Source organism: Polyergus mexicanus, unplaced genomic scaffold (assembly GCF_030449975.1).
Source record: "Polyergus mexicanus isolate NDT 795.1 unplaced genomic scaffold, iyPolMexi1.0 SCAF_5, whole genome shotgun sequence".
NCBI classification, from domain to species: domain Eukaryota; kingdom Metazoa; phylum Arthropoda; class Insecta; order Hymenoptera; family Formicidae; genus Polyergus; species Polyergus mexicanus.
This window is the reverse complement of record NW_027223325.1, coordinates 3259848-3277719: the sequence shown is the minus strand read 5'-3', so window position 1 is coordinate 3277719 and position 17872 is coordinate 3259848. Positions and strand designations below refer to the sequence as shown.

At 34.0% G+C, this 17872-nt stretch overlaps 1 long non-coding RNA gene across 2 annotated transcripts; it reads left to right on the top strand.

Moving 5' to 3' along the window:
• Positions 1 to 344: 344 nt before the first annotated feature.
• Positions 345 to 8113, top strand: LOC138933482 (uncharacterized). 2 transcript variants are annotated; one of them, XR_011446968.1, is made up of 6 exons: positions 345 to 592; positions 4248 to 4533; positions 4629 to 4745; positions 5223 to 5437; positions 6597 to 6859; positions 7969 to 8113. It is a non-coding gene; the product is annotated as an uncharacterized lncRNA (long non-coding RNA). The 2 variants fall into 2 exon arrangements; XR_011446967.1 differs by lacking the exon at positions 7969 to 8113 and having other exon boundaries at positions 6597 to 7046.
• The last annotated feature ends 9759 nt before the right edge of the window (positions 8114 to 17872 follow it).

Here is a 17872-nt window from a genome sequence, read left to right as displayed (position 1 = left end):
TACAAAAAAAGATTGAATTTTATTAGAGCTTGTTCGAAATAATTACGAACTTGCATTGAAATTATTTTGCATATTGCGTATGTAAAAAAAAAACAATAATCAATATTTTGCAAAATATCGACAAAAACGTATATGATGTAAAAATAGAAAACCTGAAAATCTGCGCGGCAATGTTACGAATGTGTTCAGTTTATATTGTCCGACATGCGATAGAGAAGTAGTGGGGTGGTAACTGTCACCGAAGACAATTTATGTTAATGACTGTTCGTAACCGAAGAGAGCCGAAGTCGCTCGACAGAACAGTCTGCAGTCTGCAGGTCGCCGTAGTAGCGGTCGGACACGAAGCTCCTTGTTCGACTTTCGACATCCTCCCCTCCATTCCAACCCTGAATTCACCACCATATCGTATTCCATCCCTATGATGGCGACGCCCAGCGTCGATTCGGTGCGCACAATTTCATCCCCAACTCGGAGATTTCTTCTTCTATGGACGCTTGCACGCCCGTCGAAAAATAGTTGATTTTCGTATGATTAAATCAGTGTAACAACGTAAAATCAGTGATGTGTTAAGGATACATTCGCGTAATTATTGGTGAGTTTGCGTTCACGTTTCTTTTCGTTGAAATTGATTCGTTGTTATTTGTGAGGAAGGTAATATTTAGTGACACGTCAAATTAAAGAGTTGCTAATAGCTTGGTCTAAAAATCTATAGAAAGGTAAAATACATTTTTTTTTTCTCTAAAGATATAATTGCCAGTTTAACTGCTGCTAAACGAGACAAAACAGATTTCTATATACATGGATTATATTGGCATTCTGTATGTCCTTGACATTGTCTATTTTTATCGGACGAGAATTGAAAATGGCTACAGTGGAGCGAAAAAATGATAGCGGCAATATTATTTGCCTAACAGAATTTTATAAAATTTGTGGAGAGGAAAATCTTTTTTATTTCAAGAGAGAATATATTGTTAATATGTATAAAAATTATTACGGTGAAAATGAAACAAATTTATTGTCACTCTAAATAAATGATAAATCGCAAAATTTGGCTTTATTTATAGCAACAAATTTACATTGAACCAAACATACTTTTGATGATAAAAATAGAATTTTCTTATTTATATTAAATATGTTTCCTTGTCATATGACAGATTCAAAATGCGTAGCATTGTGTTAATTATATTTTTCTATTAAGTAACATAATATTGTGTCTACAAAATATTCCATTTAGATTAGAAATCTCTCTCTAAATGAATTCACATATTTCACATAATTAGGAATATAGGAATATACATTTTAAACAAGGAAAAATACAATTATTGCGTTTCTCTTCAAAGCTTGATCTCGACCATATAAGAATTTGGCCTTATGTTTTATATAACATGCCCAGAACGATATATTGATGTATTCACATGAGGAGAATAAATATTAAACACGATGTCGGTAGCCGACGTGATACATTTGGGCACGTAAAAGGCACCGCCGCGGTGGCGCCGACGGTGGCGGATTTCGCGATTCCCGTATAGCCTCTTGCAATCTGGCGGGATGCCGATCGATTTGCACTGTGTTCCTCACCCGTACAACACGATTCCATTTCAGTTCATTTCGCTCGATTCGCGAGGTAGTACGTACCATACAACCGTATAACGGAAATCTGTCTTTCATAGATCGCGACGCGACGACTTTCGACGGATCGGCGTGAGAAACTTTGTGCTCTATTTTCGCGAATAAAAAAAGCTTTTAGCTGTATAAAATCAATGAATTTTGATAAAATTAATGTGATCTTTTTTGAAGAAAGAGAAAAACTATTCTCCGTACATGATATTAGGTTTAATTGAAGTCTGTGCACGACGTGATCCTTGGAAGTAACATTGGACGTCGACAAATTATTAATTCAATTGTGATTTGATTTCTTCGATTCAATTTGATATCCTGCAATTTTTTAGATATAAACGTAGACTAATTTTCATATTATTTTAGCAAGCATGCTGTTAATTCGACAGTATTAATTCGATAAATTTAATGAAACTTAAAATTTTTTTACATATTAGAGAGAAAATAGGAATTTTCGTGGCTAAAAGAAGTAACGAAAAATATAAATGAAATATTTTTCCTATGTATTTTTGAGCAAAATTAATATACATTGTACTTGCACTTTTTCGTGAAGCATCTGGTGAACGCATATATTTAATAAACCATCTTCCCCAGTTCTTTACAAAAGCTATAAAATATGATGTGAGTATGCGTACACGAGAATCAAACCGGCTGTGAATCCAATCAAGAACTTACGGCGTCCACATTCCACATCTAAACTTCCAATCTCTAAACTTGTTGAGTATCTTACGAAAAAGATTGATCTGGAACAGAAATTTGTACAATATTTTTCAACTATTTTTAAACGATCGCTAAAGCAAATAATATGATGTATTTATTGAGGTACAGAACAGTTGAAATCTTTTAATTTAGTTGCAATCTTTTGTCTTTCTCTCTTTCTGAAATTTTCTATATTTTGAAAAAATCCGCGAAAAATCTGTCGTAAGAAATAAAGAATTTTTTTTGTAGATATAAGCTCGATAAGCATGTTGAATGTAACCGTGAAGCGGCACGTGAATGAAAACAAGAGGTAGCGTGACACGACAAAGCGTTAAATGATCGATGTTGCGTCTTGCGAGAAGTACGGTCATCGTGATTGCTATATATTTAATGTGGATGTTACCAAACAGCACGTGGCAGACACGTGTACTAGTCTCTCTTGTCTTATCCTTCTCCAGTGTTATCCAAATAATTTTACAATATAATAATTTATTAAATTCATATGTATTATAATGAGAGATTATATTTATATATGTAATTTAATATGTATAAATGAAGAAACCATTTACGCGCTTGGGATATTACATTTTTGGAGATTATTTTACAAGGCTTATTATTGATTGATAATTTAGTAAGAAATAAAATTATATGCTTCTGTAATATATTTTAAATTATTATTCTGTAATATATTTTACTTGTTAATTTTCCACTATTAACGCGCCGTCAAATTTAATAATTCTTAGTGCGGTTGAATTAAAATATCGGTTTCATAAATTAACACATTTCCGCAAGAAATGACGTCATGCTGTGTAATTTGTGCATGGGAGATGCTGCAAGGTCTCATTAATCTTTTATAAACGACTATGCAGTTAACTAGACTATTATAACGATATAATTATAGTCTACCGTAGAATTCTACGAAAATTATTATCTAGAAATATAATGTAAAAAATCTATAACATGTATTAAATATATATATATATATATATATATATATATATATATATATATATATATTATGATTAATTTTATTCTAATTAATTATTATAGTTATTAAACAGTTTATTGCAAAATATAAATATAAATATAAAACTTCACAAAAATTAACGTTCCTCTTGACTCCGCAGTTTATTGCAAAATAAAAATGTAAATATATAGCTTTGTAAAAATTAACGTTCCTTTTCACTTCATTCAGTTGCCATGAATGTTACTCGAAATTTCTCTACGCGGAGCGCGTCTATTCTCAACGTTTTTCTTTTCTCGGTATTAGAACAGGTATCACAGGTCCGTTGTAGGTAATAGGTTTCGGATAATGGCGATCTATTTGACCTTCGGTTTCGTAGCCGACCTGCTGCGTATTCTGAACTTCCTTGAAGTTTTTGTTTTCGAGAACCCCTATATAAAAGACTGTATACTATATGTCTTTTATGCACATTGTGTATTTCATTCAACTTTATTTCCACATTATACGATAGTATTTCATCGTAATTTTATTTTGTAATTATAATTAAATAATTAAAATCAATAATTTTTTTATACTTTAAATTAATATGTAATATGAATATTTTTACCAAATACAGTAAATAAATATAATTCCGATTTTAATTCTGTCTGCCTAAATAAAGTGTTCCAAAAAATATATCTCAAGATTGTATCTTTTTTTTTTAATATATATATTATAATATAACACATAAATAAATAAGTAAATATATAAATAAATTTATAAGTTTTTGCATTAATTATAAATTTATGGCAATTATGACATTCAATAAAAAAATTGCATTTATTGTCTAAATCATTCTTCGACTCAACTGTATCGAATTGTTTCGATAAAGACTCGTCGTTGTGGGTGGATTCGCTTATTATCGCGGCACAAAAGCCGTGCGAGTTCCACACGAATGCTGTGAGCCCTCACATGGATTTCATTTCAGGATCGCATAAAATGGTGCTGAAGGGGAGAGGAGAGAACGCTGGGGAAGAAACACGAGGGGAGAAGAATAAAGTCACGGAACGGCCAGGGGAGCGAGAGGGAAGGGAAAGATGCCGGCTGGCAAGCAGATGGTTGCCCCGTTTATTGGTTTATTCGTCGCTTCAGCCATGACGTTCTGTCCGGCCACGAAACAAGCCGGAGATTCTCCTTGTGTTGGAGAGTATCGTGCAACGAGGCTACGAATGCTCTTCCTATTAAAACGCATTCGCGAATTACTCATTTACATTGTAGGTAAATAACATCTTTAGCATAAACTATACCGCTTAAAATTGACAAATGTTCTTAAATTTTTCTAATTTATTTTATTTATTTATTTTTACAGCAGTTATATGAGAGCCAGCAACGCAATTACTTTGAATAGTTTTTATTATTCCACAAACATCTGCTTATTTTGCATCTGACATCGTTCCTCTATCACGGCGTGTTTTACATATACGAGGTAAAGCTTTAGATTTTACAAATAATAATGAAATATTTAAAATTAATTACGAAAGAATACATTATTCTCCTTTGTTATTACACTCAATATTATTCTGTTAAAAAATATTATATATGTAACCTAACAAAATATGTTTGCCACAAAATTAAATGTGAACTAATATATAAATCAACTTATGTGTTTATGTATTCGACAAAGAAAAATAATCAGCTGATTGCGTTTGTTAGTCCTAAACTTTTAATGAAGTAAAGTACAGTCTCATTTTTTAATTTTTGCAATTTGCTTCATTACCTTATAATGTATATATAGTAAGTCTCTTGAAAAATGTTCGATCGATTATGACTTATTTAATTCTAGCTAATTGGAAACTTTTGTAATCGGCGTCGAAACTGTAGTTCTTATATCGTAAATTATGCACAGTAAACGAGAAATAAGAGCGGCTTATTTGGCAGCGTGCAGACGTAGTGAATATTACAGATGATATTCAGTAATGGCGTCCTGGGGCCTGGGGGCGGATGAAATGCTCGGATCGATAGAAGGAAGGCTTGTCTACGAAAGGCATATACTCTTTCGTCTTATTGCCAATGATCATCCCAACTTATAATGGCCTTTTCTACGGCTTATCCCCAGGGATGTAATCCACACACTCAGACCTAAATATGTATAATTGATTGATTGATATTCAAAAGAAGGTAAATATACACAATTTATTTCCTCAATAAACCAGTTTTTAAAGAAATTTATGTAAAAATGTGTAGTTTTAAAGAAATCAATACAAGACGATTTAATACAGAATAACAGCTTTTATCTAGGGAATTTCGTATTACAACATGTCGGTAAAGTCAGTTGCGAGATGAAGATACAAAGTAAAAGACGATAATAGCAATGTCTATTTATAAAAATAAAATACTTAAATTGATTCTTTATAAAAAAAGATGTTAGAAACATTATTCAATAATAATATATTTTGTAAAGATAATTTATTCGATATAAAATTTAATTTAAACTATACTGTGTAGTGACGATGTCGATAAGATCAAGAGCTGACAATGTAAATTTAATTCCAAAGAACTATTCCTTAGTTAAAATATTTATTTCATACATATAGCATTTATTTTTATACTAATTTTATACTACATATGATTTATTTACTAAGTAATTTTTATTATAATTCTTTTCCAATGTGTGTGTGTGTGTGTGTGTGTGTGTGTGTGTGTGTGTGTGTGTTAAGCAAAAAAATTTATGGATATATAAAAAAGATCTTAGAATATAACATCATTTTTATTTTAAAATTCATTAAATTAAATTTTTATTCTTTCTATTTTATTACAACTCTTTACTACTAATTTAAGAGAGAGGGAGATTTGATACATCACATAATAATAATATGATTCTTAAAAGATACAATTTCTATGTCAGTAGCTAAGTTAGCTCTTTACAAGCTAATGAATACAAAATATCTTTAGTAAGTCAGATTTTCCAGATTTTTTCCTTAATCCGGATCAAGACCTCGAGAAGCCATCGTTTAAGAGGATTAACATCATCACCCAGTTTAAGAAGGGACTTCTAATATTCCTAATAACTCAAAATCTCATCTAAAGTTTCCCTTACAGAATAAAACTAATTTATATAAATATTGTGACACGTCTTCTCTATAATGGTCATCGCATCCCTTTTTGCTAAGCTATATAGATATTCTAAAGCCAAATAAACATATTTCTATTTATCTAATATATGATATATTATCGTCACACAAAACGTATTATTTATAAAATATACTTTACATTTTTCTTGTAATATTGTTGTGATAAAAATATTTATATATTTGTTTTATACATTATTTGCATGTAGACGATCAGCAACATGACCAAGTAACCTGGAAATGAAAGGTACATCGACACGGGTGCAGGAATAAAAGGAGCTGTACCGCTAAGAAGACGAAGAAGAAGAAGAAGAAGAAGGAGAAGAAGAAAACCAAGGAGAATGCGACCTTGCTACATTCAGCTGTGTCATCCTTGAGCCGTTAACGCTCAGGTGGTTTCGATCCCAGGAACGAGCATCAATCATCATCGGTAGTGCAGGTGTAATGTGATCATTGTCACCGAGATAACCGAGTACGATATTCACTTACGAAGCGTGTGAAGTGACATAACAGAGTTTATCTATAACAGTGTATCTAAATACTGAAAGAAACGGCTTTAATGTTTGTGCCTCTCGATAATATATTATTTGTTAGGGCAGGTCTTTGACGAGAGTAAAAGGCATTACGAAACAATCATCCATTTATATGTTGCAGATATTATGCAGAAAGTTAAGATTGCATATATTTCTACTTACCTTTATTAACCTTGATTTACATAATTTACATATTTATATAATTTATATAGAGTTTTTTTTATACTTCTTTTTTTTTACAAGATTTCCTTTAATAAAGAAACAAATTAAGGCTATGATATCAAATAATATAAAGATTGATATCATATTTGTACGGATGACGAAACATAACGCAAAATCTTGCATTAAAAATATTATATGAGAAATATGTGGCAGCAATTATTAAAAAATTAAAAATGATAATAAAAATAGCATGAGAAAAGAAGCAATGCATTTCTAATCGATTACAATTCAAGAAACTAACTTGCATAGAAATTTATAAATGAAGAGAAACTTACTTTCACTGATAATTATAGACTCGTATTAATTTCCTCGTAATGTTTTTAAATAATTTTTAGTAATTAATTAGATTTAAAAAATATTAGGTATATGTAAAACACATAATTGCAAATTAGTTTTGTTGCTTTGATTTTTATTGCGACGAGATATTAAAGTTTACGCAGAGTTTAATAAAAACGGATTCTGCCTTGCTTTCTTGAGAAGAGGCCCAAGTTATTTTCGTATGACTAAGCATTTTGTGTGCTTGCAGGCGTGTTACAATTTGAGATTAACGATAATTTATAATTTCAACAAATATTTCTTGTAAATATATACGCGTTTTAACACAACGTAAAGCGTCGAAAAATAAATAAAAATATGTTTATACAAAAAGTTGCCACACTTGAATAGAAGATATAATATATTTTTAACGAAGGAATTCAAACGTTTATATTAATAATATTTATATTAGCACGTGATGAGTATGATATAGAAATAAATAAAATTATGCATATAAATGTATTTATAGTCAAAATTATAGAAACTGATATTAATAGAGAAATATTTTCAGGTTCCTAAATGGTACCTGACCTGTGAAGTCTCTACCGAAGATCACATACTGGGCGGATAAAGAAGTTAAGACCGGCACGTACGTTAAGCATTTTTAATAGATAAGATAACAAACGATAGATAAACGATGTGCCATACAAGAGAAAGCCCAGTTAATGCTCTACATCTACCCTGTAGATCCGAATTTGTTTGATAAGAGGCGACAAATTCGGTTCTAGAGAGGTTTGTGTGGTGCATACAAAGCAACGGTGATCTTTGAATGAATGTATCAATAGAATTATAGATATAAATCTACTACAATACACATACACACACACACACGCATACACATTGTATTAATTTGGCATATCGAATATTTAAATACTAAATATATTTTTCAACACATTTAGTGATAAACATCAATATCAATGTTATCAGTATTTTTATATTCTCAAAGTTTTCATATATATATATAATGATTTAAAAAGCACACGATATTACGAATTTTATAATATTATAAAAATTCCATTAATATTATAACGCTATAATGTAACTTTTAATATTATATAAGCCAAAATGAGAATTGTAAAAAACATTCTTATAGATATAATATATATATCGCATGGAGATATGACCTACATGACCATAATTAGATGAATATAATTAGGTCGCTAGGGATACCTGGTTTTGAATTCACTCGTGCGTATTACGGACGAGTGTATTAATAGCGACAGAAAAATAACAAATGCGAAAATGAATTAATGAACGTTATTTACGCCCATGGACTTGGTTGCATGTATATTGGTACACTATCGATGATGAACTGCCACATCTAGCGTGACCTGTTGCATATAAATTCACCAACACATCGCATTAAGCTGCACATTCTCCTCGTACTTTATACAGGTAGATTCAAATTCTATTTACGCAATCAACATGAGAATGGAGCGGAATATTTGTATAAAATGTAAAATTTAATGTCGCTGAATTAAATGGGTAACTTATTTTACAACATGCGAGTGCATTGAGAACATATTGTTCGGCAAAATTTAATTAATAATATTTCGATACACGAGAGATTCATCAAACTAATTTCAGATATCTTTTCTTTTTCGTTGCATATAAATATTTTTTTTTTTTTTAAATTTGTTGTTTTTATATTTTTTTAAAATAAAATCTAGTATTGTCTCTATATATTTTTATACTTTTGCAGCTTGATGAAATAATTATTAGCTTTGAATTTTACTGAGACATATGTAAAAATGTGTGTATTCGAAGTATAATATTTATTATACTCTTCATATCTTGAAAAAGGGATTTAAATACAATTAATAATGCACGGTAATTTGGAATTATCAATATCAAGATATTTTATCATGAAATTTTATTTTCTTAACAAGAATGTGTGTAAATAGTTACATCACATACTTTATTTGTGAGATTTTCTAATGAAAATGCTACATGTATGAAAATCGTTTCCAATCTAAAGAGAATATCTCGTTTTCTCTATACCGTGTGTGTATCTATACACGCATCACATATATTTTTAATGTCTTATTTCTTTACAATGTAACCGTTCGTTGAATGAACATCTATCAGATGCGGATGCACGATTTCTTGAATCTTTCTGTAAAGGCAAATCCATTAATCTTTGATCGTGTTCATATTAAAATGACATGCCAGTCGTCGTTACGCAACTACTCATAAGTGCTAATGAAGTGCACACACAGGTGTAATTACCAATCGAGTGGACTGCCCGTTTCTCACTCGTAATATAATCTAATGGATAAAAAAAAAAGTAGTTTCATAATGACACGACGGGGAAAAACGCTACCGCCTCGCATAAATCAGCCATTCCTAACTGGTGCTTCGTTATAGAAATTTCCATTAAAGATTTTCTACGCGTCATAGCATATATTTTTAAATATGTTTATATATTTGTATATAAAAACGATAAAATATACATATACACTATTTTCTTTGAAAAAAAAAAAAAAGATAAATTTATCAATCTCCAATGATTTGCTATAAAAATAATGCTGAAAGAAGTTTTCAAACAATATTAAAAACTGCTTACGTAAGTGTTAATCAAATAAAATTTCACGCGCAAAAATATGCGCGAAGATATAAATAATATTATGCAAAACGTGATCAAATGTGATAATATTACAAAGATCTACAATCATTCTGGAATATATGTTGTGTTGCATTTGATTTTTCATCTTATTGATATCTCTATTTTTAGATAGATAAATCGCATACATGCGAAATGATATGTAAAGATATCTAAAACAAAAAGAAAATGTGCACGTGAGGAGAATATGCATCGATTAACTGTGTAATCATATTTAGTTTTTCGCGCGAAATAATTTTACTATCCGTTTAAATACAATATTACTTGTACGAAAAACTTATAATGCGTTTAATTGAAATATATCTTAATTCTTACTTTAAATGTCTATTATGGTAAAGCAACTTCAATTACGCTAATAATATATCATGATTAATTTAATCGCATGTTTTCGCATCTCAATCAATCATTTTATTAATAGCTTAATGCAGACGGCTTAATCGTGATTAACATATATTTGAAAAGGCATAAGAAGCTTGTCGGTATAAATATTTTCGTACATAATAATTCAGAATTATTTCAAAAGAACGAGTTGTGAGAACAAAAAATTTTATCAAAACTTGTTTTCGTGTATAAACAAAATATAATTTTTTTTAATACAGATATTAATTTTTCCTTAAAATATTGATAACTTTGTAAACGTGGAATACTAATTTTATCGATAAATATTAAAACTATTCTTATATACAACAAATGCAATTTTACACAGCAAATCGTTCCTTTAATTGACGTCTGTTATTCGAATAACTTTTGATTTACTAATAACGCGACGTATACATAAAAGCAATCCAATGCAAGATCCAATCACGTTTACATGCACGCTCCGCAGGAAGCATCGCCGTCGGGGTATCGGGATATCGGGGTATACTTTACGTACATGCAAAGAGACGTATATTATCGTTGGGATCGCGATGCTCGCCGGACGTTCACGTCGTCAGGTTCTGATCTCGCCAGAATTCTGATTCGAGCCTGGCGAGCTTGGACGGAGACAAACGGCTCCGCGCGATAGATACTACGGTTGGACGCGCGTTTACGTGCATTTCCAGAGAGATCCTCGCGCGCGGAGTCTCGTCTCGGAGTCTAAATCCACATTCGAATGTGCGAGAAAACATAGCAAGATTAATGATTCCTGTGACACACGTAGGGAGAGGGTGCGCGCAGACCGTCAGCCAGAGTCAGCCAGGCTGCCTGCCTGCCTGCCTGCCTGCTTGCCTGCCAACCCGCCAACCGACGGCGTCGGCTGCGGCCGCGAGGAAACCGCGGCGATATAGCTCTCTGCCACTTTTCTCTCTCTCTCTCATAACGCGTTATTGTATACGTATCTCTCCGTCAAGTGCAGCGCTGCGAGCCGTCTTACGAAACTATTGACCCGATTCCGTGGATTCCGCGTAACTTTAAGCGACGTCCCCCACGACCGATCGGCAAAGTATTATATATCGGTACGACTTGTTCCTACCTCTCGTTTCGTATAAAGAAACGATTAGTTTTTTTTTTTTTTTTTTTTACTCGGCGTGTTCCGCGCACACCGCATAATATTCAATTTACGAAACGAGATAATCGCTTCGGACGATTAAGATAACGCGACTGCAGAACAGAACGGTTTTTATTATCGCGCTCGAAACGTCGGATGTATTCCAGGAGTTAATCATCAATTTCATCGACTGGAGAGAAAGCCGAGCCTATATCGATTACGCGAGATTAGATGCCTACGAGGGGGGGAAACAATATCTTCTCTCGTTGCTTTTTGCAATATGCTAATTATGTCAATTATGAGTTATATCTATCCTATATCCCGGCTCTTATAACGCGCAGTTATCTGATTAGTTTTCGTAAATTACATCGTTCCATATTTTCTTCGTAGTAATGATTGATGAATTCTAACCGATTAACATTCCAGCCTGACACGAGGCATTCATTAGCTGCCGGGATTGTGTGCCGGTGTATAAAAATAAGAACCTTTAACTCTCGTATTAGCGATAGATCGAATGCGTTCTCTTCGCGATATAGTCAACAATATTTTATACTTTCTTTGCTAAATTGCATTGTTTCTTGTTTACTTTTTTTTTTTTTTTAAATACATTAGATTAATCTTACAACTGTCGTAAAGCCTTGACACTAGAAATATCTTTTTGATATATCTTCGCGTCAGGATTCAATGTCAACCCAAGAAGGGATTCAAAAAACGGATCCTTTTCACAAAAACAATATGAAGACTCTCTCTCTCTCAATATGGGGCATTCACCTCGATGAATTTCGTGTCTCCTGTGACTGATGAGATCGCTTCAATCACGAGAGGGTCCTTGTGACGGTACATTGAAAAATAATACTTGGTATGCATCGGCACGTTCGATACATTTCATATATAAATCGTCCATTTAATTTAATATTCTCACGCAAAATTGCCTAGAATCGCATCAAATTAACAGAGCGCCGATCGTGTTATACCGTTATCGAGTTTCCTCTAATCTTGTGTTCACGAGTTCTCGTCTAAGCTGTCAGATTAATACGAGATATGAAAACTTGTTCCATATACGCGAAAAGAATTATTCACGACACGCTTGTTGGAGGTAGTTTATAGCGAAATCACACAAGCGGATATGCGCGTTTGAGTGGCAGTTAATCGAACCCGATATCTCGAAAATTGTGCGGTCGGCACGTCCATCAATTCAAAATTGTGTGATCTAGAGGGAATAAGGAATCTACGGCCGATAAGTGGCGTAGGTCCAGTTTGTGGCGGACGTACGGAGGAGGAAGGCGAAGCTTTTCATGCCTCTGGCCTTCGATCCAGACCGTACATCTTGTATCAGACGCGGACAGAAAGAGGTCGGCATAGATCTGACGCCCGCGATGAGCGCCGCTGCGGTATAATATTAATGATGACTAGGCTGGCCCCTTGGAAGAGGCTGTCTACTTGGTCTGTCCTGCAGTGTCCTTTTTCTTCAGGCACGGATGCACTTTCTTCGTAATCGGTTTACGCACGTTACTCTTCATTTATTAATCCGTCTGGCGCTGATAAATTTTCAATTTATGCTCGAGAATTTTTAGTTCTCTTTCGTGCACGCATGCGTATATTTGCTCCGCGCAGTTGGCGTATATCCAAGATTTTTATTAATTATCTTTTAACATTACTGGTTAATTGAAATTCTCGATTATATTTTCCATGTGTGTTGCATCTGTCAAGTTGTATTTTAGACTTCATTAAGCCAATATATAGGTTTAGCTGCTGTTCAAGAATTGCAAATCTATTACTCTACACACACAGACTGTGTCTTACCGATTCAAATAATATATAATAATTTGTGTATACTTTCTTATTTAAAATTTTTTTTAATCGCGATTAGTTTCCTCTATTATTAATTTATATATAAATATACAACTTTAATATATAAATTTTACCAGCTTGGATGAATATAAAATTGCAAGAAAGAATTTTCTAAGGTGTGTGCGCGACAGATTTTTTAATAAAATATTTCATAAGATATGTGTATTGAATTAATTTTTATTTGCAAAAGTTGAATTTCCCACATGCTTTATGAGCAAAGTCGCATAATTTTCTTAAGAATTATATTCAAAATAATTCTTCAGCAATATGGCGGAAGAACGTGGTAACTTTGAAGGATACGGACCAAGGAGTAAGGTATATCCTGCGGGGAAAGATAGCTGTGGCCCTGACCACCTGCTGCCTCTTTGATTCCGCCGCTAGAATCTCATTTAGCCATGTAATCCCGATGTTCATTGACGATGGATCGCCCCGTCCGCCGAGCATTGTAGATGTACTAAAACATTTCACGTCGTCTAATACATCATCGGTCGAGAATAAAGAGTAGATCGACGATGTGGGCTGTTACCGATACCGGAACATCCGGTTAGGCAAAGAAACAATACGCGCATCGATAGAAAATCTCGTCAAGGTGTCATAAATTTTTAATATACCGCGCTTAAGAAAAACAGAAAGTGATAAAAAGTAAGAGAAGGAGAAAGCAGAAAATATTTGAAGCGGAACATTTTTATTCTAATCTCGCTAAACATCATATTTATTTAAATATAGTTTATTTTCTCTAAGTTTTTCGATATATATGTATTCAAAATTTTCGTGTAACTCATATAATTGAGATACTTTTTAAATATAGAGGAACACTTTCAAATAATATAATTATTATAATTTACTAATAATATATTAAGAAAATTGAGATATGTTTAGAAGAAAGAGAGAAAATATATTCTCAAGAGATAAGATACTGCTCTGCGGCCAATGATGTATTTCTATCTCTGTTTGTTTTTAAAAATTTTAAGTTCTTCAGCAGTTTGTATCGTGTATTTTTATGAGAGGTTTATTCGTCATTGTGTTATGTTAAAAAATTAAAATACTACTTTGTTATTTGTTACATAGTGAGAAAAGAAAGCAATAATTAATAGCTTAATACGATAGGAAATTTAATAATTAATAAATAAACGAAAACTGACATAAAGTGTTTGAGAAAGAGAGAAGTGACGAGTTATTAAGTGCGGTAAATTGCATCTAGTACTTCTCGATTTCAGTGGAAGACAATGATTCGGCTTTCCTGACTACCGATAATGAATGAACGCTGATTGTTTGCACCGTGTCATGATTTTAGAGTCGCATTTAATTTAATTTACGAGTGTGACTTACGGTACTTGCCTTCTCTATCTCTCTCTTAATCATCGTACATTTTATAATCGATTTCTTCTTGTCCACGAAGAGTTATGGAATAAGGAGCATTTTACATCGGCTCTGATCACTACTGCGATACTTCATACTCACTGCGCGAGAATGAGCATCATCAAATGAATAGTGTATAATTATATTATATTTCCGCTATCTGTTACTTACTAATAACTAACGATAGTCCGATATAATTAGAACAAATTTCAACATTTTCCATTTATACACCGATATACGATATAAATAAGGAAGAATTGAAAGATTACCCGGAGAGAAATGCGTTTTTTTTTTTCTTGTCGCTCTCTGCTATTTGTTTATAAAGACAGTTCGTCGGAGAATAAAATATCGAAAGGGAGCCGAAAAAGAGAATTATCGTCGAGGCCTCGCCTTGCATCTTAACCGCCGCGGAAAGGCAAATGATTGGTACCACAATGGGACATGTCGACTGAAGATGCCGCTCATCAAGTGAATCAGCAGCAAATAGTAGCGGGCTAATAAGTGCTATTCTTCCGTCGTCGTGACGTTATACGCACGCGATGATACTATGTACGTAAATACGGAAGAGAAGAGAGGAGGAAATGAGAAGGAGGTACTGTTACGTCGATACGCCGCGGACGAAAGAGAGAGAAAGTTACTGTTAGGCGCTGAACACCCTCCGTTCAGCCGCCGATGACCAAGCACATTCGCGCCCAAGTCTAGACTTGGGCAGACCGTCGGTCATGCACCAGTCCAGGTTGCCCCGAGCCACGGTTGAATGGTTATCCACGCACATTGCTCGCTTCGGCAGCCCAGTTTCACTGCGTGGTATTCGAACTTTTCGCTGCAAAATTCTCTCGAGTATAACTGCGTTATTAATATCCATCCGCACGGCATTATGCCCGATCGAATAATAAATTACGTTTCTAATCTTCGTATTTTATATTATATACATAGCGAGATTTGCATAAAAAAAGCACTATGACACGTGTTATGATGTTTGACGCGAGATATAATTTATTCTATTCGCGAATATTTAGAATTGCTAATTATATATATTTTTTTTTTTTTTTTTTTTTTTAACAAGAATATTCTTAGATATGTCATATATATTAATAGATCGCTCTTCGGAAAATGAGAGAAGATGAGAGAAAATTTGCGATGTCATCAGCGGAAAAAATTTTCAGACATTACTCTCCTTTGTGTCTCTATGCTGAAACGAGTATACGTATGGTGCGCGTTTTATATGGCTGTACGTGATTCTACGGTAGTCAGATCACCCGGTATTATCTCGACTATTCGCACAGAGCCACGTAATAGTAAAGATACGAGTGGAAGGAAGGAGACAGGGAATCGTTGGTGACCATTTCTCGAGAGTTGCCGTCAGGAGAGATGAGGACGAGAAATGGAGGAGACAAGGACAGAGATCTAGATAGAAGGGAAAGAAATAAAGAAAAGAGGAAAGAAATGAAAGGCTGTCAGAGCTGCGGAGAGTAAAGTAAGAGAGAGAAAGGGAGAGAGAGAGAGAGAGAAGAAGAAGAGCGAAGGATGCCATTGCAGAAAGGGAGAACGGGAGAGGGAGAGAAAGAGAGAGAGCGAGACGGAGATCTAGGAGGGTATTAGCCGGTCTGAAGGGTGGATGCGAAGAAAGAGAGTTCCCTCTTTCTTATATATTTTTTCTTGTATTCTCCAGCGTTCCTTGGGAAAAGTTTGTTGTTTGAAGCAGCGCTCTGCCTCTCTCCGATCATTAATCATGCCGAGTTTTGGTTTGACTAGCAGCAGCGTCGGCATGGCTCTCTCTCTCTCTTCCCCTTCCTTCCCCTTCCTCTTATTCCTCTTATCTGTTCTCTCTATTCCTCCTTCATCTCTGTGCACTCTGCCCCTTCCCCGATTCGTTCCTGTTACGTCGCGTTCCTTGAGCCAACCTCGAAGCTTTCTGAGGGGAAGAAAGAGGGTTGCTAGCTAGACGGCGGTAGGGTTGGCTCGCTTCTACCCCTCATCCCAGTCCCCCTAATCTGCTTCTATCCTGCTCTATCCTACTATACACCCCTTAGTAGAAAAAGGGCCGCCATATACGGGAATATCATAGAAGGGTGCCACCATAGAAAAGGAAACCCTCGTATTTTGTACTTTCTTCGACCCCTTAAAAGCGTTGTACGCCAACTGGGGCCATTTCTTTCTGCGCTTTCTACGAGGGCTTTCTCCGTAATAATAGATTGTAAATCCTTTAATCCTACGCGACGTTTCATGCACGCAACGTTTATCTCGTGACTGCTATTCTTACCGATGTCATTGATATCGTATTTACGTCAAAAGGCACATGTATTTGTTTTATAATAACGTAGCAGCGGAATTTTTGCAAAGAATACGATTTTCAAGAATAATTCTCGTCGCGTACAAGTGGAGTTAATTAAAAATAAAACGCCCTCAGCATCATATTTAGCTATCTGACACCGCATTTGGGTAGAGATATCGAGATCAGAGGAAGAACGAAGTGAAGCCATACCTGTGGATCGGTACCTCGAAAGTTACGGGGTCCCGCTGCAGTTGATTAACGATGTGAGCGTCCAGGTCGAGGTGGGTGGCGCATGCCTTTGTGACAGCACAGCCGCTCCTCCACTCCTCGACATCGCCACCGTTGCTATCACGGATTATTATAACTCGTACATTTCATCTGCCTTCTTCATCGGCTGTTCGATAGACGTCGAAATGGTCACCGGTTATCATCACGTTCGTTTATCTATATACGCGATTCGAAACCCAAGTTTATACTTTCCGAGAGTGAACCATAGAAATATGCACAAAGTCACTTTCATATCTAATGTATATAATGTCATTTTTATTTTTACATGCGCAGGATATTTTCAAGATTATCTCAATAATTAATTCAATAAATTTATTGTCGAAAATTTTAAGCACAGATACCAGACCTGAAATTCAGGTATTTGTAAGGGCGATTTTTGTATCATAATAGCGATACATTATATATAAATTATTATCCAATCATGACAAAATATATTTATCGTTATCATATATTGCATTTCATAAATTGCATACGACATATACCATATTATATAACTTATTGAATTTATCAGATGGCTAATATCAACGCATTATATCATCATTAAGAGTAAT